At 40.3% G+C, this 22908-nt stretch overlaps 1 protein-coding gene across 4 annotated transcripts in view; it reads left to right on the forward strand.

Annotated features, from left to right (window-relative positions):
* PRKAG2 (protein kinase AMP-activated non-catalytic subunit gamma 2) overlaps window positions 1-22908 on the forward strand; it is a 452122-nt gene that overhangs the window by 28933 nt on the left and 400281 nt on the right. Inside the window, exon 1 of one of the 4 annotated variants that reach the window (XM_072652169.1) lies at window positions 241-1077. The exons of the other annotated variants lie outside the window; for them this stretch is intronic. The gene's annotated coding sequence lies outside the window, so the exon portion shown is untranslated. Of the gene's footprint in view, window positions 1-240; window positions 1078-22908 lie in introns of those variants that run through there. 4 annotated transcript variants of the gene reach the window in all.

The following is a 22908-nucleotide window of genomic DNA, read 5'->3' on the forward strand; positions in this document are numbered from 1 at the left end:
GTTTCCCCGAAGGTCTATCCTGATCTTGTCAACCGCACTCCACCCTGGCCCTCAACACAGAAGGAGAGCTGATGAACTCTAAGTGCAGATTGAAGCCTTTTTTCATTTTCTTTAACTTTTTATCTAAGATGGCTAATATGGAAATATGTTTTATATAACTTCGCACTATAATGAGCATCAGATTGCTTGCCTTCTCAATGGGTAGGGGAGGGGCTAAAGGGAGGGAGAGAATTTGAAACTCAAAATTTTTTAAAAAGTGAATGTTAAAAAAGAAAACATAGAGACATAATGGGCGTAACCAATTGAACCAAGGTCCGGGAGAAGGTTGAAGAGGAGAAGGTCAGGGGCAGAGGTTGTCAGTTCAATTCAACATTCATTAAGCATTTATCATGTGCAGGGCCTTTGTCTTGAGGATGGAGAAGGGCTGTCTTTCTTTAAGACAGGAGGAAAGAAGAAGTTGGTTAAATAGAGAGATCGGGCAAGGCACTTAGGGGACAGGCTAGCCAGATATATCCTTTGTCAGAGCATTGGTAAGAAGGTAAGATTCTGTTGTGGGCCACATGGACACTGAGAGGAATACAGTCTAACTTAGAACTTCTTGAATAGGAATAACTGGATTCCATGGATGGTGGGGGTTGCCTTTTGGGAGAATTGGTGTCTAGATAAATTTATCTCTAAAATTCCATGACCCTAAGCAAAGAACTCTGAGAAAAAAATACTAAATCTATGTAGTGGTTTGACTTTCCTGAACTCTCAGGAAAGGACTTCTATGTATATCTCCATCAGAATTTCATTAATATCTTCTGTGTAGTCTATGTGTTAGATGATAATTAAGGATAAACAAGAGACACCTCAGCAGGAGAGAGAAAATAGCTCTGGGGGTAGCAATTAGAGGAAATTCAAAACACTGGCAAAGAAGATGTTTTAATAGAAGAGTAGAGACTCAACAAGGAGAGAGATTCCTCATATAGAGGGAAAGGGAAAGGAGAATACAGATTTCTTAAAAATCTAGGGGAAAAGGAGCTTGGACTGAAAAGAGATTGGCCCGGGATAGCCAAAAAAATTATCCAGACCAAGGTAAGTCAATCTGAACTGTCTCCTAGGCTGAAATCAGTTCAACTGTTCAATTCAGCAAACATTTAATACTACGTTCAAGACATTGTTCCAGGAGTTGGGGGTTACAAAGATGCCCTAATCTCAAGGACATTATACCTGCCTTCAAGGTGCTTGTAGTCCAGTAGGGTGATAAGAATGTACAGAAATAAATATGATGCTTGGCACATGTGGTAAAGTTGAAGGAAAGATCCAGATGAGTTCTATAAGAAAATTTGAGGAGGGAGAGAACTCTTTTAACTGGAGTTGAGGGGATAGATATCAGGCAATGCTTCATGGAGGAGGTGGCAATCACAAACATGGTCTATTACAAGGATGGAAATCTCTTTCCATAAATGCATGGAGGCAGGAAAGGGGAGAAAGGGGAACAGAAGTAGGATAGTTTGAACTCAATATAGAGTGTGTGAAAGGGAACAGAGTGAGATGAAGGTAGAGTTAGACTATGGAGGATTTAAATGCCAGGCATGGAGTTGATAGTTTATCTTAAGACCAACAGGGAGGCATTGAAGGTTTTTGACTGTACACGTAGGAGAGAATTCATCATTAGACTTATGGGTCAAGTCTTCCAGTGTTTCTCTATGCCCTTCTATCAATTTATCAATTACAGTAGAGCACTTGCAGCTCTCAGGGTGATTAGCCTAAGAGGTTGCTTTTGGAAGGACTTATGGGGAAGAAGACAGGACATAACAGAAGCGAGTTCCAAATTTGGTACCATAATAGTAATGCTTTATTTATATTTGTATGATATTTTACAGTTTCTTCATCTACATTACCTTTTTTGACCCTCCAAGAACACTAGCAAGTTATAGCAGATGATAACTATTCTTTATTTACAGATGAGAAAATCATTTCATAAAAGTTACTTGATTTTCCTAGGGTCTTACAGCTAGTAGGTAGTAGAAAGTACACTAGAATTGAGACCTTTTGACTTCTAATCCAGTGTTCTTTCTTTTGTGTTTTCAAATAAATGTTTTGTTGATGCTTTTTTACATTGTTTTCACTTCCCGATAACAAACTGAAATATTATCCATGTCTAACCTTGGGTGCCTTGTTCCACATTTATAATCCACCACTCCTCTGCCAAGAGGAAGGAGGTATTTTTGTCAGTTCTCTAAAATTAAGATTGGTCACTGCATTGATCAAAGGTAATGTGTTTCATTTTTTCCCCTCTATGTTACTGTGTAAATCATTCTCATGGTTCTCCTTATTTTGCTTGCATCAGTTCATAGTTCATTTTCCCAGGTTTCTTGGAATTCTTCATATTCATTTTTTTTATCCCGTAGTCTTTCCACTACACTATGCTTTTCCTTCCTTCCTTCCTTCCTTCCTTCCTTCCTTCCTTCCTTCCTTCCTTCCTTCCTTCTTTCCTTCCTTCCCTTCCTTCCCTTCCTTCCCTTCCTTCCCTTCCTTCCCTTCCTTCCCTTCCTTCCCTTCCCTTCCTTTCCTTCCTTCCCTTCCTTCCCTTCCTCTTTCTCCTCCTCTATCAGCCGAGTTTATGGACCCCAGGTTTAAAACTGCTGCTTTTGACTGTCGGGGTTCATATCGTATTCATCTGCCACTTTGAGCATGTCACTCTTTGGGCTTCAGTTTTCTTACATGTAAAATGAAGGGGTTGGAATAAATGATCATTTAGGTCCTTTCCAACTTGAAATTTTGTAGTCTTGTGGAATCCACATTCTTTATAACCAATAGCTCAACCCAGTTTCCTTATTACTTGCCTTTAGACAAAGCTGCACCTCAACCCTTCTATCTTCCTTATTGCACAGACCCCTCCACTTCCACCCCTCCTCAGCTCTCGCCACTGGTATTGCAGAGTTTTTGCCCTGTAAAATCATGCTGATCTTCAAAAGTTACTTGGGGATGAGGGTGGGGTAGAGTGGGGGCTGGAGGGTGGGAGGAGATCTGTCTGAGAACAATGAAAGCCATCTTAGCCAGACATTTCCACTAATCATTGCTGTGGATTGAGTTGCAGAAGCCTGAGCAGCTAGGCAAATGGAGACATGTTTAGGGTGGAAACGAAATTATAAAAGGATATCTAGCCTGTACAGGCAGGCATACTGGTCATTGAACTGACATGCCATGGAAGGTCAGTCTTGGGACAATTGTCTGCTTGGTTCAGGTGTTGTTGGATGACTTAGAAAGTTCTGGGCTTTCGAGTTCCAGGATTGTAGTTTCCAATTTTGACTAGACTGTAGACTACAGAGACTGTAGGAAAGTGGATTGCATCAGCAACTCATAATTTAGCTTTTAAGTTAAAAGCTTTGGTGAGAAAACAATTGTGAGAGCTTAAAGTCTTAAGGTCCACCTTATCTTGGACAAAAAGCTTACTTTGGGAAAATCACATCACTTGTTTTTTTCCCCCTGAAGAATGGAATTTGCCAGCTTAATCTGTAGTATCACATAGAAAGCTAGATTGGGAGTTAGGAAGACCTCGCTATGAATCTGTCTTGTGGGCGTAATTATTTAGCTTTTCTGAGATTCAGTTTCCTCCTTTGTAAAATGGGGATATTCACTTTTAGCATCAGTTTCATTAGATTATAAGCTCCTTGAGAGGAAGGACTGTCTTTTGCCTCTTTTTGTATCCCATCACTTAGCACAGTGCCTGGCACATAGTAGGCTATTAATAGATGTTTTTGATTGGTAGCTACTGTTTTTTATCCTATTACAAACATAGCTTTTCCATCCAACTGCATTTCTAAAGTGTTTGAGACTTATACTATTTCTTTCCCATAGTCCTTTAGGTAGAGTTGGGTGTTTAACAAGTGTCTGTTATTGATGCTGCTACTGTTGATAAAAATGGAAATGCCAAATGGAAACATGGCAACAGAGAACCTTGGATTTTGAGCTGAAAGCATTTTCATAGATCATCTGGTCTACCTCATTCGTTTTACAGATGAGGAAACTGAGATCCCAAGAGGTTAAATGCCTTGTCCAAGGCCATAGAGGTAGTACAGTTTAGACAATATTTTAGACTTCAAATGAATCCGAATGATCCAACTCAGAATGGTCTGTTGTAAATCAGAACTAACTTCAAGTCTAATGAGAACCATAATGACACCATCAGCAAGGCATTAATTAACCTGTTAGTTCTGAAGTAACGATAGCAATAATAATAATATTGTATATTTGTCTGCTTTGTACACATGACAGGCCACTTCATATTCTGTATATTATTTCATATGAGCCTTGAAACAGTCCTGTGAGGTAAGTAGAGCAGGTGTTATTTTCCCTGTTTTACAGAGAAGGAAACTGAGTCTTGGTAATCACTTGTCTAGAGTCCCAAAGATATTGAGGGGCAAAGTTGCAATTTGAAACTGTGTTTTCTGACTATAGCACATGGCTCAAGGAAGGGCTAATTGTTAGGAAAGGTAAGAAATAGGATTATACTGGTACATTTTGTTTCCCCAAATCTTTCCTTAGAAAAATACTTTGGCTATTGGCTTAAGCTAATTGAATCCTAGCCACCCCTTTAGTATTCTAGTAGGTATTTTAAATAACCACATAATCATGGATTGGATTGAAAAAACAACGATAAATGGGTTTGGCACCTAGAGAGACTGTGTGAGTCAGCAGAGGGTAGAAGAAAGGCAGAATTATTTAGCTAAAAGACTAGAGGTCATGCTATCAGGTTTGGCCACTGTTGAGAATTTCAGGAGTCCCACCTGCTGCCTTTGAAGTTGGTGGGAAGCTAACCTGCTGAGGATCTAAATGGGACACGGAGAACAACTATGTAGAGTCGTTGTCACTTACCTTCCATTTTCTTAAAAACAAACGATATCAGTAGCAAGTTATCCTGAAATTAACCTCGATAAGAAGACATATATTCAGTCTTTTTTTGGCATTGCATTCTCCTTGTTTGCCTTCCCTTACCTTCTGGAAATTCTTCCTCATTTCTAACCTATTACTTCTACTGTATAAGCTGATTTTCTGAAGCCACATTCTTAGCTGAAATGGAGAATGGGTGCCTACGGAGAAGAAAAGCCCATCCCTTAGAGATATACACAACTATGTAATATATACGTGTGTGTATATATGCATTGCATACGGATATATGTATATACACACCCCACATAGTGCTTTGAAACTACTCTCTCAGTCTTGGTTGGCACTTGTAGGCAGGGTCCCTAAAGTGTGACTACTAAATTCCCTCAAGGAATGTCCTCCAGGTCTGAGAGAGAGTGTGTGTGTGTGTGTGTGTGTGTGTGTGTGTGTGTGTGTGTGTGTGTGTGTGTGTGTGTATGCATGCATGCATAGATCTATATAGATATATACATGTACAAATATACTTGTACATATATTATATACATATGTTGCATAGGTTTATACGTTATACATACATATATATACTATACATACATACGTATATAATATTTGTATTATATATGTGAGGGTTTATTAATTACCCCTTCATATTTAAAGTTGTTGAAAAGATGCTATGCCCTGATAACCTTTGAAAAGTACTTGAAGGCTGTTGCATGGGAAGTGTGAACTGGCAGAGGAAATCAGGTTACCCTATGTGTGTCAATTATATGTAATATATTGAGCTAGTTCTAGAATGGAGGGATTTGAGTGAATGGCAGACCAAGAGAGAGCCAAGTCTCTGAGGAATCATTGGGGGTGGGGGTGGGGATGGGGGTGGTGTAGGCATAGGAAGGAGGGTAGTTAGGCCTCAGCCTTCAAATCTCCTTCTTCCCTCTCCCCTTCCTCCTTTTCTCAAACCTGGGATGGAGAAGGAACTTTGGTATTTGAAGAGTGGGAAGGGTTTAGACTTTCTATTTTTTTGTTAGCACCCTAGCATCATCCCCCAGAACAGCGGCAACTGACAGTAGTATCTGTATTGGGAAACAAGAATAATCTGGACATGTTGGAGAAAAGCAGATTCAGGACTCTTACAGAAAAGCCACACCATACCTAAGGGGAATATTTTGAGGATTCCAGCAAAAGAAGGAGCTATAAATTCTCCCTATGACATACATTTTTAATAAGTTTGAGCCCACTTTCCCCTGGACTCTGTATGGACTAATTAGAGAGTGTCACAGATCTTTTTGAAAGTGGGGGAATGTTTTGTATCAATTATACTACTATAGTAAATACCTATTTAAAAAACCTAATTGACTAATTGATATCAAAGGTCATTTTCCCTTTGAATTACCCTTGCCAATCTAAGGAGCACAAAGTAGCATCTTTGAGTGGCTTTAATTTTCACTTTTTAATTGAGAATTATTTGAAGTATTTTTACAAGTGTTTTTTGATAGCTTGGAAGACTAAAACCATATCCTTTTCCTGCCCTGAGATGATTTATCAATTTTTGTTCTTATAAATTTGAATTCGTTTCCTTATGTATCTTAGATATGAGACCTCTATCAAAAAAACTTGCTGCAAAAATTCCTCCTTTAATGGTTATTTTAGCTGCATTGATTTTGTTTATACAAAAGCATCTCAGTACCCAGTACTGAACTGGGAGTCAGAATGACAGGGATTTCATGAATTCATTTATCTTCTGCCTCAGGTATTTACTTGCTCAATGACCCTGAAGAAATCACTTAAACTCTCTCATCCTCAATTTCCTCATCAGTAAAATGAGAATAATATCAGTGCCTCCCCCAGAGTGTAGTTGTGAAGATCAAATGAGATGATCTTTGTTATAAAATTTAGCTATGATTAATTTTATGTGATCCAAATTGTTCATCTCTTCTGTGATCCTCTCTATCCCTTGTTTGGTCTTGAACACTTCCTTTATCTATAGGTGATCATAGATTTAAGAGATGACTAGAAGGGACCTTAGTGAGAGAATATAAGCTCTTTGAAGAAAATGACAGTTTCATTCTTTGTAGTTTTATCTCCAGCACCATACACAAATATAGGTAATGCTTAATAAATCCTTTTGATTTATTGCTTAATCAATCCAGTATAACCTTCTCATTTTTCCTAGATTTTTCTGCTAGACCACATCACTCCCTTCCTGGATGGGCAAACGGGGTAGTACACCCTTGTACCTCCCTCTTCCCTGTCTTCTCCATGGAATCACAAGGCATTATTTTGTGGCTAACAGTTCTCACCTTTCCTACTCCCAGGGTCTCTTCATTACTGTTTAGGGAGAAGTTAGAATTGAGAGATAAAGTTATGGATACTCCTTTCTCCCTAGACTGGTTTAAGGATAGTATGACTCCTCTGGGTCCTAAAATCCTTGACCCATGCTCAGTGTTAGGAGGTTTAACAGCTCTGTTGAGAAGTTAAGAGGACAGGGAAGGGGGCATTGAAATAACTAAGAAAGAATCTGGGTTCTGTTAGACCATTTTCATTCCATATTCCTTCATAGCAAATTCTTCCTTATTTCAGACTTTGGTGCCTTCCCCAGACTCTTCCTAGCTAATCATTTGCGATCTGGCCTCTCTTAAGGCTTGAGTGTCACATTGACACTTTTCACTAATCTGTAATTTAGTTTGAAATCTCAGGGACCTGTTTTTCCTGAATCTGTTGTTTGACTGACTGGCGAGGCAGCTGGCCCCTAGCCAGCTTTTTCCCCCGGAGCTGGTTGCTCCAAGCCTTCTTTGATCTGAGAGAGGCCCTGTGAAAGCTATCCTTTATTGAGGGAGGCTTCAGATCCAAGGCTTTGCCTTTTATGCCCCAGACTGGCAAGGGGGAAAGAATGCCCCCTTCGAAAGGGAGTACAGGGGTGGGGATGAGGGGAGCACTGTACAGCCAGTTTCTATATTTTGCCATGTGGGGCCACACCTCTATCCATCAAGGTGATCTTTCAGAAGCTCTTTCACAGTAGAGACGTGTCAGAGCAATCCCAGATGCTTTCAGGATCTGGAAAATTCGTCTTCCTCTTGAAATGGAAAGGTCAAGCTAGCTTATTTCTTACACATACTTGCTGTCAGGTTGCTTAGATCCTTAAGCGCTCTCCCCAACTTTTTAAGACTTTAAGTTGCAAAGATGATACCTGTCTGTCTTTCTATCTGGCTCTCTCTCTCTAATATATTATTATTAATATATTATAATATAATATTATAATATTATATATTGTATATAATATTATATATATTAATAATTAGAGAGAGAGAGAGAGATCTACATTGATGGAAGGCCTTCCTTCATCCAAACCCTGTCTCCATGTGAGCCTTCCATTTTCTTTTGGCACTAACTGGCTGGTACGAGTCAGATGTCTGTCCTCATTAGCAGGTTAAAGGTCCCCCAAAGCATTGAGTCTATGGGGACTGCCCTATTTTGTTCTACCCTGGGTATGTCTGCTGTAAGATGAGAGTAAGCTAAGTGTCAAAATACATTGGATTTGGAGTCAGTAGGATCTGTGTTTACAACTTGCTTCAGATACTTGCTAGTCTGATGACCCTGGACTAGACACTTAACCTTTGTCTGGCTCAGTTTCCTCACCATGTGAAATGAGGATCATAATAACATCTCCCTCATCAAGTTGTGGTGAGGATTGAGTGAGATAATATATGTAAAGTGCTTCTTAAAGTCCCAGAACCAGGCTACCCAAATTCCCAGCTGGAAGTGATCTCTGGACTCTCGTGGCATTTTGTCTGCCCCATTCATATGGAGTCTCTCTTTCATTGTTTTGTATCCTAGCTATCTATGGACAAGTCACATGCTTGAAGAGAGGACAGCGCCAGACCTTTGTAGTTTAGTAGAAAGAAAATCAGAAGATTTAGGCTCTAGTCTCCCTTGGTGTAGTCTGGGGCATCTCAGGCTCTCTACCTCCGTTTTTTTATCTATAAAAATGGAGAGGGTTGGACTCCTTGGTTTCCAAGGTCCCTTTTCAGCTTTGAAGGTCTGCATTTGTATCTGTCATAGCACTTAGCTCAGTAGGTGCTTGGTAAATGTTTGCAGAATGTATGCTCAGTCCCTATGTAATTAGAAGTTGATTGGCTTGAAAATTTACTTTTAACAATTGACTTTAGGAAATGACACTTCCTGGCCAAGTGTTCTAGACCTGCCCCCAACCCCCAGAGAAATATTGTTGTGCCAGAGGTTTAGAGATTGCAAACTTATTCCAACCCTCTTCCTACTGGATCTTTCTCTTTCTAGCCTGTTTTCTCTTCATCTTTTCTCCACTCCCTATCCCCTAGCACATCATTTTTCTCTTCTCTCATTTCTTCTCTTTTGTTTTTTTTCTACCTCCTTGCCCCTGTCTCTTCCTGTCCTTTCTTTTCTGCAGGGTTAGATAACACCCAGCTTGAAAAACCTGTCTCTTGACCCAGTTCTCTTCCCGATGAACTGTGGCACCAGCTAGCTGAATACCAACGTGCTCTGCCTTTTTGCTGGGACAACTTTCACAAGCATTTAAAATAGAATATACTAACACCTTGGGCACCTTCTTTCCTTCTCATCTCCTTTTCCAAATTCCAAATGTCTAACATGTTGGCGGTGGTAAGGTCTTGGAGGGTTTGGTCAGAGTTGGAGACTGGGTTGTAGTCCGTGATCTAAAATTGGAAAGGACTTCAAAAGCCAATCTAGTCCAACCCCATCATTTTACAGCTGAGGAAACTGAGACTCATAGAATTTGAGTGGCTAAGATCAAGGGCCAGAAGTTGGATTTTAACTCAGCTCTTTAGAGCTAAAGCCAACATCTTGTAGACTTGATCTAGATTGGGTTGTGGTCAGAATTTAAGAATGTGGGGAGTGGTCAGTGAGATATGATAAATCAGATTCTCTCATATCTTCTCTCCATCTCTCCCCCTTTTCTTCCCTCCTTCCCCCAAAGGCATGTCCTTAATGTGCACCTGATTCTCCTGCAGTCTTGTCGAAACAAAAAACAAAAAGGAAATAAATATTGTCTCTAGGTCAGCAATGTTTTCTTCCCAGCATCTTTTCCCCTCTCCTGCTAGGAGGAGCCGCCTGCTTTAGCAGGCCCTGGTCATAATTGATGAGTCAGGATAGGCTGGAGATCTTGCTGGTTTGAAGGGAAGCTGCTGAAATGGCGTTTTCCATTCAAGCTGGGTAGAAAGGGAACATCACACTGGCCCAGCAGACTGTTTCCCGGGTGGGGAGAGGCAGTGTAATGGAAAGAGCTCTGGCCTAGGGGTCAGCAGCCCTGGCTTCTAGTCCTACCTAGGCTGCTCTTTGTCTCCCAAGTTCCCTACCTGAAAAATGGGGATAAATAAGTCCTTTCTTGCCTGCTGTCCCAGAGTTGATGTGGAAATCAGCACATGGGAAAGTATGACACCAGTGGAAAGTGAAAGCTAGTTTAGCAATACTTATTCTGGCTTTTGTTTGTTTTTGGTTTGGGAAGTAGTTTAAAAATATTTTTTTAAAAACATTCCCCTTAGAACATTAGATAATAGTGGCTGGCTGTTTTGCCTTTTTTTTTGTTTTTTGTCATAATGTTAAGAGAGTTCATAGAATTAATCACCTTCCTGTTTGTTTCACCTAAGAGTTTCCCAAAAGCAGAGACAAAACTGGAGCAGAGTAACTAGAATTTTGTCTTTAGGAGTTTGAAGTTGAAAGGATACTAAAAGTACTTTCATTTCTTCTGAAACCTAGACATCTAGATGGTATAATAGATACAGTGGAGAATGTGGAGATAGGATGATCTGAGTTCCAACCCTACCTCAGATGCTTCCTAGCTATGAGACCCTAGGTAAGTCACTTTACCTCAGTTTCCTCACCTGTAAAATAGGGACTTCACAGGACTATTCTGAGGCACAAATGAGATCATGTATATAAAAGTGCTTTGTAAGCCTTAAAGCGCCATATAAATGTTAGTTATTCATCTATTTTTTCTTAAAAACAATGGAGTTTAGTACCTAGTTTGCAACCTCAATAATAGGAAACTATCAGATGGTGTGGATTTCTTTCTATCGAGTGACCAGCAATTTTCTCCCCTTCCTATAGTAACTGGGCTCTCCAGGCAAGATTGGATTTTCTTCAGGAGTCATTTGGTGAGACATTTCTCACCAGGGCCATGTTTAATAAGATGAAATTAAATTGGGACAGAGGTACAATCCTGTGTCTCAGCAACAGTTCATTTGAAAAAGATGAGAATTCTCAATTTGATATGGCAGCGCCAAAATCAGCTCAATCTTGAACTTGCTAATAGAGGTATCACATCTAGGAGGAGAAATAGGATAATCAGATGTTCAAAATGCCTAGTACAATAGCCAACACATGCTAGGTACTATATAAATGCCAGCTCTTATTATTAGACACAGTGCTACAGACATGGTCTTACAAGAGCAGAGGGTATTAGGACTGTTGCCTTCTTCATTCTGGATGCTACTGCCACTGCCTCAATGAAGCATTTGTTCACAATGGCTTTGTTGCCTTCTCTTCTACACGGTCTGTATGGAGAACAGTCCATGAAAACCTCCATCTCTTTTTCAAATATCTTATCACAGTGCCTGGCATCTAGTAGGTGCCTAATAAATGTTGATTGATTGATCAATTCTCTTGTCTTCACATATAAAGTTGATTTTTTGAACTGATGGACAAGATTTTATATTTATCTCTCTCTCTTTTAATTTTCTTGTTGCTTTAGTTTTTTGTTTGGTTCTTGTGGTGTGTTGCAGAAATTTTAGTGTTCACAGTAGTTTTGCTGCAGTGAAAGGGGTGCCTTGCTGAAAGTCTTTTGACTTTTGCTTTTCACTGATAGCGGTTGCATCTCTTAGGCTGGGCCCTTCCTGTTTCTCTTCCCCTTCTTTGGCTTCTGCCTTTTTTTTTCTTTTTTAACCAGCTGGAGACCTTTCCTTCCTCTTCTGCACAATGCAGTCTGCTTTTAATAAGTGTGGCCAGTTTGCCCAGCATTGTGGTACTTGTTCACAATAGGGAAAACACAAAATGAGACCCAGTACGTGCCATGAAGGAGATTATGTTCTCCTTGGAAAGATAATTAAACAAACATTTGTTATGAGGACTTACTATGTTCAAAACACTGCTTGACCTTGGCACACAAAAATGAGAAATGGCTCATTCGCTGCCTCCAGATACACGGAATAATTGGAGAATAACCAGACAGGACTTGTCTTCTTTTTCAAATGCTAACTCAAATATACTTAAATTCTGGATTATGTGCTCCAAATACTTCTGCTTTCTGGGAAGACTGCAACTCTATTTTGGGTTGGTTGGCTAAGATAAGGGTCCTTGGCTAAATGAGAGAGACATGTGCCATTTTCTTCTGGCTAGGGTAAGAGTGTTAGAATGATAAGGACCCAAATTTTAGACAAAATTGTATGGGTAGCCATTTGGGTTGGGTTGGGAAACTAGTTCTTCCCACAAAGAGAAGGCATTTATTGAATGGCCAATAAAAATGTGGGACACCCTGCAACTGCTTCTGCAGACTGTTGCTCTAGGGAGAAGGGGAGCCATGGTAGGGGTGGAGACAGGGAGGAAGCTCTCCTGGAGTGTCCCTGCTTAAGAGTAAGTACTGGGACTTTAAATGATGATTCTTGTTAGCTAATGTCCGTGCTGCTGAAGGAATAAAATGGTCTATCAGCACATAATGTCACAAATTAGAAATTGTGCAATCTCTCAAAATCATTAGTTAACATTTTGTACTCTCTAAATCTCAATATCCTATGAAGAACCCTGGTTACCATGCCATAGTTAATTCTATGGTTCTGTGACTCATGGTCACATAGCACCACTGGCAGAATATTGGTGTTCAAAAAGGACTTTTGTAGCAGCTAAGTTGCTGTACATTGTTCCAGCTGAGATTCATCCCAATTACCTCCTGTTCAGTTAAGGCTGGCTTAGTATTTATCCTCTGTATCTGTCTTTCTCTGTATCTGTCTCTCTCTCTGTCTCTTTTTTTTTCTCTTCCAAGATAGATAGGCTAATTCGAGGGGATGTCGTTCCAGCTACATATTGTCATAATCAGGATCATATATGGTTTTCATCCATTTTGTTTTTTGCTTTGTGAATGGTCTCTTTTGCATTGCTGTGTAAATTCACTAAGAAGATGTTGAAGTGTTCTTAGCTCAGACTGAGTCCTAAATAGAATCCAAGACCCAGTACAAATCATGCAGCGTGATTTTCCTCAACTTATTCATTCTACAAGTGAAATCAAGATAAAATGAATGTTAAGAAGAAGCTTAAAGAAGAAAAGTCACCAGTATGTTATGGAAGAGGATAGCGTAGTTCTGTGTGGTTTTCCATGGTGATTAGGGAGAGAGGCATATAGAAGCAAGGGTGAGATTTTGTTTGTTTGTGTTTGTGTGTGTGTGTGTGTGTGTGTGTGTGTGTGTGTGTGTGTGTGTGCATGCACACAAGAGTGCTTTTTGCATTTCCCATTTCATTCTTTCCATAGTCTTTTTCATTGAGTTAGTGTTATATGCCCGATAATGGAGTAGGGAGCAGTATAGGGTCTGAAAAATCACCCTGATTTATGGTACCCTAGGGACAGCATTGGCTGGATTCCTACTTTATCCCATAGTTATCACCTAGAAATTTAGGTCAACCCTCTCATTTTACAGGTGAGGCAATCTAGAGACACAGAGGGGTTTTATGATTTGTTCCAGGTTACACAGGCTTACTAATAGAACCAAAACTAGCACCCAATTATTCCCAGTCAAATAGAATTTCTGTCACACCAGGGTGAACCCCAAATTTTGCCTACTTTGCAGCTTTTCCAAGGGTTTTGCCCTCAGGATCCTGATTTCCTTGCTGATTCCTTGGTTAAAACAAACAAAAAAAAAATGAGGCCAAAAAAAAAATCTTCCCAGTGCCTTTGTTGGTCATATTCAAATTCAGCAAATATTTATTTAGTGCCTATCATGTGAAAGGCACTGTGGCAGGTGCTGAGAATACAAAAACAGATACCATAGAAATCAAATCCTATTGTCAGGGGGCTTACAATTTAAAGACAGGAGAAGCATGTACATAATAACTATGGTTAATATTCTATGATACACAGGAGATCACAGTAAGGCAAAGGCAAGGATAAGAGAAGAGGAGGGTGGGAAGCTGATAAAAAGGAGGGCATTTTGGAGGAGGTAAAAGTCAGAAGTAAAACACTTGAGAATGAACAGGGTAAAAGGAAAGAGAAAGTAGGATAAATGGGGGAAATAGGATGGAGGGAAATACATAGTTGGTAATCATTACTGTGAAAAAAAGTTTTATAGTGAATTTCTCAGATAAAGACTTCATTTCTCAAATATAAAAAACAGAGTCAAATTTATAGAAATAAGAGCCATTCCTCAGTTGATAAATGGTCAAAGGATATGAACAGACAGTTTTCAGACAAAGCAATCAAAGCTATCTGTGATTGTATAAAAATGCTCTAAATCATTTTTAATGAGAGAAGTGCAAATTAAAACAACCTTGAGCTAAGTAGTGCCAATATGATATTCACAGTGCCTCTGGTGGCCATGAATATCGTAGAACAATTCTGAATCTCGAAATTCAACAGACTCTTCACGTTGAAGTCAGAACCAAAACATTTATCCAGACATGAGAAAGCCATATCCATCATAGTAACAAAAATCTATACACAATAACAATGCACAACAACGACATCATCCCCAAGCCTTCCCCATGCTAGGGCCTTCCCGCAAACAAACAAACACTCACAAGCCTAATCATCTGCCTCCTTCAGTTCTAACTGCTCTCAATAACTTCCTCTCAGTTCTGCCCTACCCTGGGAAAGATCTTCCCATTTAAATTACCATTACAAGCTACCTCACCCCTGTCACATTGGTTAATATTACAGAAAAGGAAAATGACAAATATTGGAGGGGATGTAGGAAAATTCAAACACTAATGTAAAATTTTATTTTCTTAACCTTATCCTCTATTAGGGGAAATAAAAAACAACTCTTGTAACAAATTAGCGTAGTCAAACAAAACAAATTCCCACGTTAGCCTCTATTAAAAAAGTGTTTTATTCTTCACTGAGTCCATTACTTCTCGGTAAAGAGATTGGTCCTCTGGGATCATGGTTGGGCTTTAGAATCATAGCTGGGCATTGAATTGCTAAGTCTTTCAAAGCTATTTGTCTTTTCAGTGTTACTATTATTATATAAATCATTCTTCTGGTTCTGCTCATATCACTCTGCACCAGTTCATACAAGTCTTCCCAGGATTTTTTACCTAGTGGTATTCCTATTACAATCCTATACCACAATTTGGTCAGCCATTCTCCAGTGGATGGGTACCCTCCCCCACTTAGTTTCTAGTTTTTTGCAACCACAGAAAGAGGGGCTGTAAATTTTTTTTTGGTACATAGGGTACTTTTCCAATTTCTTTAATCTTTTCAGGGGGTGGGGAGTGGGACATATGTCTAATTAGTGTTAGCTGTGGGTCAAAGGTTATAAACTGTAGTGACTTTTGGGCCAGAGAAGAACAAAGCAGTCTGAAGCAGAAAAAAAATTGACAAGTACCTTCTCTCTGTTGGTTATCTCCAATTTATCCTGCACACATACACACACACACTTACATATATACATACACATACATACACATACATGCACACACATATATGCATATATGTGTGTGTATATATATGTATATATATATATACACACATACATACATTCACACATATACATATATAGTTGCTTGCATGCAGTCTCCCACTTTAGCCTGTGAGCTCCTGGAGAGGAGGGACCATCTTTTTTTTGCCTTTCTTTGTACCCTTTTCACTTAAACACAATGCCTGGCACATGGAGGCTGCTGGATACTTACTGCCTGAATGATGGACAAGGTCTTAAGACTAAGATATCAAGTAGTCTCAGCACCTCACTGGTCCCTTCCCCCCTGCTTTTCCACCTATCTCTCCCCAGGTATCAGCTTTGTGGGTAAGGCAGTATCAGCCACAGCCTCTGCCTGACATGACCAGCTACAGTTCCAGAGGGCACCAAACCCATCTGTGGGTCATGCTGTCAGAGAGCAGCTCTGGGGCCTGATGCACCTATAAGGGTGGGGAGGAATGGTGAGTTGTAAGGTTTAAAATGAGTTTTCTTTTCTTTCCCTTCACCCTCCTTCCCAATTTCACCTTGAGTGATAGCCTGGCCCCTTCCTCCCAGGCCATCAGCCAGTACCTTAGAGGAGACAAAGTTTGGCTTTGGCTTTTGAACCCTAACCCCCTGGCCCCTAAGTATGGTATCCTCCATGATATCTGTCCCCCACCCCTAAGGGAACCCTCATTTGGGCCAATGTATACCCTACTTCCAAAGGACTCTTTCCCCTCCCCCATTTAGTGGAAAGAATACTGAATTTTTGAGATTTGAGTTTGAGTCCTGACCTTGTAGCTTACTCCTCATATGATGTCAGCCAAATAATTTCCCCTCTCTGGGCCTTAGTTTCTTCATCTGTAAAATGAGCTCATGGGACTTGTTCATTTGGCCTCAGAGGGGCAGAGCCAGTAACGACAGGTAGAAATGGCAAAGAAGAGATTTAGACCTAATGTCAGGGAAGCATTTTCTGACAATTAGAGATGTTCCCAGGTAGAAAAGGCTGCCTGGGGAAGTGATGAGTTTCCCCCTTCTTGGAGATCTTCAAGCCAACTCAGAAGACTCCTTTTGTGCATGGATAGGACTAGGAGACTGTTGAGGTTCCATACTACTCTCAGACTCCGGGATACTTGGATTCTGTGGTTAGGAGACCTCTGACATTCCTTCCAGCTCTAAACCTTGTTATCTCTTTAAATAAATACCACTGCTCTGTGTGTTCTTGCCCTCAGACACACTCCTAAGTGACTAACTGATCAGAGCAGGCTCATAACAGCTTGATTTGATAGCTGTAGACTCAGAGAAAGTAAGTGCTAAACGGGATCTTGGAGATCATTCAGTCTAGGGGTTCTTGACTTGGCTTCCGTGGACAAGGGCTCTATGGATAGATTTCAGGAGGTCAGTGAACTTGGAATGGAAAAAAATTTACATCTTTATTTTTACTAACTTCTAACTGAAATTTAGCATTTCCTTTCATTACAGATGTATGCAGCAAAACATTATTCTAGCTTCACCAGATTGCCAAAGAAGTCTGTGACACCAAAAAGGTTAAGGGATCTCCATCTGATCGGATCTTCTCATTTTGCAGGTGATGAAACTGAGATCCAAAGAGGAAAGTGTCAGATTCAGGGGAAAGAGTACTGGACTTGTTACTTAGCTGTGTAATCTTGACCAAGTCACTTAGTCTCAGTTTCCTTAGCTGTAAAATAGGGATAGTAATAGACCTTACCTCACAGGGTTGTTGTGAGGATTAAATGAGATAATATTTGTGAAGCACTGAGCACAGTGCCTAGCACATAGTAGGAGCTTAAATACTTATCCTTTTCCTTTCTTAAGGCCAGGGCCCTTTTCTCTCTTCCCAGAGACATGCCCATTTTAATTGGGAGACTCCTGGGGATGTAACACCTCAACCCAAAGGAATGATTCTCTAATAATACAATTTCATGAAGGTGTGTTTGTGTGTATGTGTCCATTTTTGTGTCTGTCTGTGTCTCTGTACATAAATACTGTAAGTATTTGATTGGGATAGGGCTTGAAGCAATACTTCCCAAATTACATTCTAATAGAGGAAGGCAACATTTTAGGGGTGCTAGAAAATAGGGGAGTGAAGAGGAAGGGAGGAGTGTACTTTGCAGGGGTATGGTAAAAAAGTGGGCAAAAAAAGATGAAAAGCTCCCTTTTTAAAACCAGGAACCAGGAGTGGAGTTCAAGTTTCCAGTGGGGTGGAGATGTTTGCACAGTAAGACTGTGGTTATGACACCTAATGTTCGTCAGAGGCTGGACGCAACCCCTAGGTCCTCTTGATTTCAAGGCCAACACTCTTGCAACTACCCTCCACTGGTGCCAGACCTTGGTTTCCTGGGAATGCTAGCTACTGAAGTGTTCTTTTCCTATTCCATAAGAATTGCCTCTTGAACTGACTAGAGGCCTTTCCCCCTCTCACTTGGCTTATGATGGCTGGTAGCTATGTTTAGTGTAGAATTTAGGGCTTCTGACCCACAGTCAAGTGCCCTTTTCAGATGTCTTAGACTCCTGAGTACTCCTGAATTCCTTTTGGATGGAATCCCTGAGAGCTCCCTGCCCCCACATGTTTAACTCTGTTTGGAAAGTTGGCAGCACTAATAATGTCATTCCTCTGAAAGCTCTCTAACACAATATTCAGTTAAGCAAAAGTCATTTAAGGCCATAATCTGTGCGATGTCAGTGCAACAGATTGGACTTGACCTTTCATTGAATTAACCAAATTAACTCTTAATTAACAATTTGCTTCAAATAGTGTTTAGACTATAGGTATGTCTCTTGGTAGAGAGCTTCTGTTGCTCTGTGTTTTTGAAGAAGATGCTAACTACCTATGTGATTTACCTTAGGCAAGAAAAGCACTTTACCTTTCTCAAAATCAGTTTTTTCATCTCTAATATGAGGGATTTGTCCTCTGAAGCTCCTTCTAGCTCTGGATCTATGATTCTTTCAGAAGCAGACTTGTAATCAATTTTTCCTTTGCTTGGAAGTCTATGGGTAGAATTCCTAAAAATGGACTATACTTACTGTTCTCCCAGAATGTTCTTTTGATTATACTACCCCCTCCAGCTGTCCTTCAGTCTTTTCTCTCTTTCACTATTACATTTAGGACTGGATATGGGATTTTTGCTGGCACAGGCAATCCTAGGTGAGAATATGCCCTCTATCAATGCAGGTTACTACCTCCTCTAAAATTTATAGTCTTAGAGATCTGCTTAGACGACAGAAGTTTAGTGGCTTGTTATACAGCTGGTGTGTGTCGGAGGAACTTGAATGTAGCTCTTCCTGCCCTTAGAGGTGAACTTTTTATTTGCTACACTAATCTGCCTCTCAGATTTAGAAAGACTTGTCAATATTCATTGTCTCCAATTCTTCACCGTTAGCTTACCCCTCACTTGCCTGCAGTCTGACTTATGTCTCTACTACTGAAATGGATTTCTCTAAGAGTAACCCATAATTCCCAATCAGTTGGTGCTTTTTTATTTCCATTTTTCCTTAAACTATGTTAGTTATCCCCTACCTTTATAGTCTCTCCCCTTGCCTTCTACAACACTGCCCACTTCTTGTTCTCGTGTCTAATCTGACTGCACCGCCAATCTCATTACCCTTTTCATTGATGGCTCACCTCCTGCATCGTCCTCTCTATGTATGGGTGTCCCCCAATTTTCTGTCCTTGGATCACTTCTCTTCTCTGGGGAGGCTAGGTGGCATGGTGCATAGAGCAACTGGACTAAAGGTAGGAGAAGTTGAGTTCAAATGTGACCTCAGACACTAGCTGTGTGATTCTAGGCAAGTTGCTTAACGTGTTTGCCTCAGTTTCCTCATCTGTTAAGCGGCACCTCACTCCCAGGCTTATTGTGAGGATCATGTGAAATAATATTTATAAAGCCACATAATAAGTACCATAAAAGTATCAGCTATATTATTATTTTTATTGTCTCTCTCTAATTCAACAACCAGATGTTTGTTCAACACCTCAGTCTTAATATTTGAAGACCAATCCTTCAAAAGAGGGATTATTCTTCTTAGTTCCAGCAGCCAAGAGCCAATAGCAGGGAATGGAAGTTTCAGAGCAGACCTTGCTAGGTTCAAAAGTAAAAGAGCTGCCTGTGGAGGGAGCAATTTCCCCTTCCCTGAAGGTCTTTTATTTTGTAGAGGAGGATTTAGTGCAGGTAAGAGTTTGACTGGATGACCTCACAGGTCCCTTCCAAATCTGAGATTTTATGATTCTTTCATGTTTAAAATTCAATCCTTTTATCCTTTCCTCCCAATCTCTCTATTTCTGTTAATGGTCCCATCATCATCCAGTTCACCTATGCTCAAAAACTGGGAGTCATCTTTTACTGTTTTCTCATTTCCAGTTCCTCAGTCCTATCAATTCTATCTCCAGGATACAGACATCTCTTGCATTTTTCTCTTCCTCATCACTCACATTATCACCATCCCAGTTCATGTGGTCATTACCTTTCACCTGGACAATATTAATAACTTCCCGACTAGTTTTCCTGCCTGCCTAGTCAACATCTTGTTCAATCTCTTATTCACCATGCTGCCAAAATAAATTTTCTGGCTATGTTATTCTCCTTTAAAAAAAAAAAATTCAATGACTTCCTTATTGCCTCTGGGATGAAATAAAAATTCCTTAGCTTGGAGATTAAGGATGGCCATTATGTGACTCTAATTCCCTTTCCAGTCTAATTTTATTCTATTTTCCTTCATATAGTTTCTATTACAGCCAAACTCTCCAGCCATCTTGCAAATTTGCACTAGTTGTCCCATGGTGCCTGGAATTCCTTCATCTGACAAATAAGATAATCATCTCTATCCCATGGGGTTGTTTTAAGGATTCTCTTAAAAAACAAGTTTGACATATATGGAGGGTTATAGAGAGGGAAATGATAATTATTGTCACAACTGCAGAGAGTTGGAAGAGACCTTCATCAGAATGAGGGCCATCCTATTATAGGAAAAAAAAAAAGAGCATGAGACTAGAATTCAAGGTGTCTGGGTTCTTCTTCTGGTTCTGACAGGTACTAGATGCATGACCTGGGACAAGTTATTTCTCTGAACCTCAGTCTCATCTGGGAAATGGGGGGATGATAATTGATAAGCAATCATGTAGTTCTGGGCAGCTAGGTAGTACAGTGGATAGAGTGGTGGGCCTAGAGTCAGGAAGACTCATCTTTCTGAGTTCCATTCTAGCCTTAGACACTTACTGGTTGCATGTCCCTGGGCAAGTCACTTAACACTATTTATCTCAGTTTCCTCTTCTGCAAAATGAGCTAGAGAAGGAAATAGCAAACCACTTCATTATATTTGCCAAGAAAACCCCTAAAGGGCTCACAGAGAGTCAGACAAGACTGAAAGGACTGAGTAGTAACAACATATCATGTAGTAAGTACATACTCTGTGCTAGGTATTGTGCTAAGTTCTGAGGATACAAGATACAAGTAGAGCAATGTCTGCTCTCAAGGAACTTGCATTCTAATGGGGAAAACAAGAATGAATGCCAAATAAGTGGTTTTGGGAAGGAGGACAGTAGCAACAGGGGATGGTGGGGGAGGTTCAGAAAGCCTTCACGTAGAAGGTTAAGCTTGTCCTGAGTTTTGAAGGAAACCAGAGATTTTGAGGGGAAGGAGAGGAGAGAGTATGTTCCAAGCACAGGAGACATGATGGGGGTGTGGCATGTGAGACATCACAAGCAGCCAACTCTGGCAGGGTTTGTAGAATATATGAAGGGGATTGGTGCCCAACAGAGGAATTTATATTTGAGAGAAGGGGCGGTAGCCCTGGAGTTTATTGAATAGGAGGAAAGGATATGGTCAGCTATGTGATTTAGGAAAGTCACTTTGGCAACTTTGTGGAATACATATTGGATTAGGGAGAGGTTTGAAGTAGGAAGATCAAATTGGAGGCAGTTGCAGTAGTCCAAGCAAGAGGTGAAAAGGTCCTTGGCCAGGATAGTGATCCTGTAAGTGGAGAGAAAGGGGCAGATGTAAGAGATGCTTTCGTGATAGAAACAACAAAATTTGGCAAGTGATTCATTATTTGGGTAAGAGCGAGAAATCAATGATGACACCGAGATTGCCAACCTGGGTGACTGTAAGGATGGTGATGCTTTTGATAGTAATAGGGAAGTTTGGAAAACGAGTGGGGTGGGGGAAGAAGATAATGAGATGGATATGAGCCATCCAGTTTGAAATAGCCAATAGCCAAAGGACTAGAGCTTAGTAGAGGTACTAGCACCAGAAATAACGATCTGGAAGTCAAATCCAGGGAGAGAGTAAGTGAACCACTGGGAGCTGAGAAAGGGAGGGAGAGGGAAAGGGAAGATAGAGAGTAAAAAGAAGAGAACCCGGAAGAGAAAGCTTGGAGGATATCTAGTTAATAGGTGTGACACAGATGAAGACTGAGTGAAGAAACGTGAGAAAGAGTAGTCACAGATCGAAGGAGAACCAAGAGAGAATGAATGGTGTCACTAAAGCCCAGAGTATCCATTCGGAAGGGGTGATCATTAGTGTCAGATGCATTAGACGTCCAAGATGAGGATGATACTTGGCACTCCTTTTATCAGCCTGGGTTTTCCCATGTGTAAAGACCTCATAGAATTGTTTGAAGCTCAATTGAGATAAGGCATATCAAAACATACAAATTGTAAATTACTATGCAAATTACATTCTTTTTATTAGTCTATTCCCTTGTTTGTAAGCAAGGTCATACTTGACCCAGAACTGAAAGACAGTTCCCTAACCCTTTCTGAAACAATAACCTCTCATCATTGATGTTCTCCTTCCAAAGTGCTATTTCACTCAGCAAGGTTGCTCTGGATTGAGCCATTCTGGATCCACAGAGTAAGTTAACTTAAGTTCACTGGGTATATGAGATTCAATTACTATTCCAGCCAGTCACCACGTAAGGACTGAGTATCTGTGGGCTGCATGGATCATAGGATCACAGACTGAGAAGTCATCCAGTCCTTTCTGTTTTACAGATAAGGAAACTGAGGGCCAGAGATATAGATCCGTAGTAAAGCAGAGGGTATTCTTGATTTTAGATGTGGTACTATTTCCACTAGACAGAGTACTGTATACAATAGGGCTGAGGGCCCTGGTTCAGGGTCTGAAATTAAGGTTCACTCTAGGGAGAAAAGCCTTCCCATTTGATATTAGATTTAGGGTGTGATTGTCTAATGCTACTGACACATTGATCTTGAAAAGGCAGCAACTCTCCACCCCCATGGGATCTTAGGAAGCCAGTAAAGAATAGTAGAACTGTGAGCATTCTTTTGAATATGGGGGAAAAAAGAGTCAGTGGGAGGTGGAGAGTAAAAGGTTATGCTAAGTTCTGTCTCACTCTCATTTTGAGATTT

The sequence above is a fragment of the Notamacropus eugenii genome, chromosome 3, assembly GCF_028372415.1.
Source record: "Notamacropus eugenii isolate mMacEug1 chromosome 3, mMacEug1.pri_v2, whole genome shotgun sequence".
Taxonomy (NCBI): Eukaryota; Metazoa; Chordata; class Mammalia; order Diprotodontia; family Macropodidae; genus Notamacropus; species Notamacropus eugenii.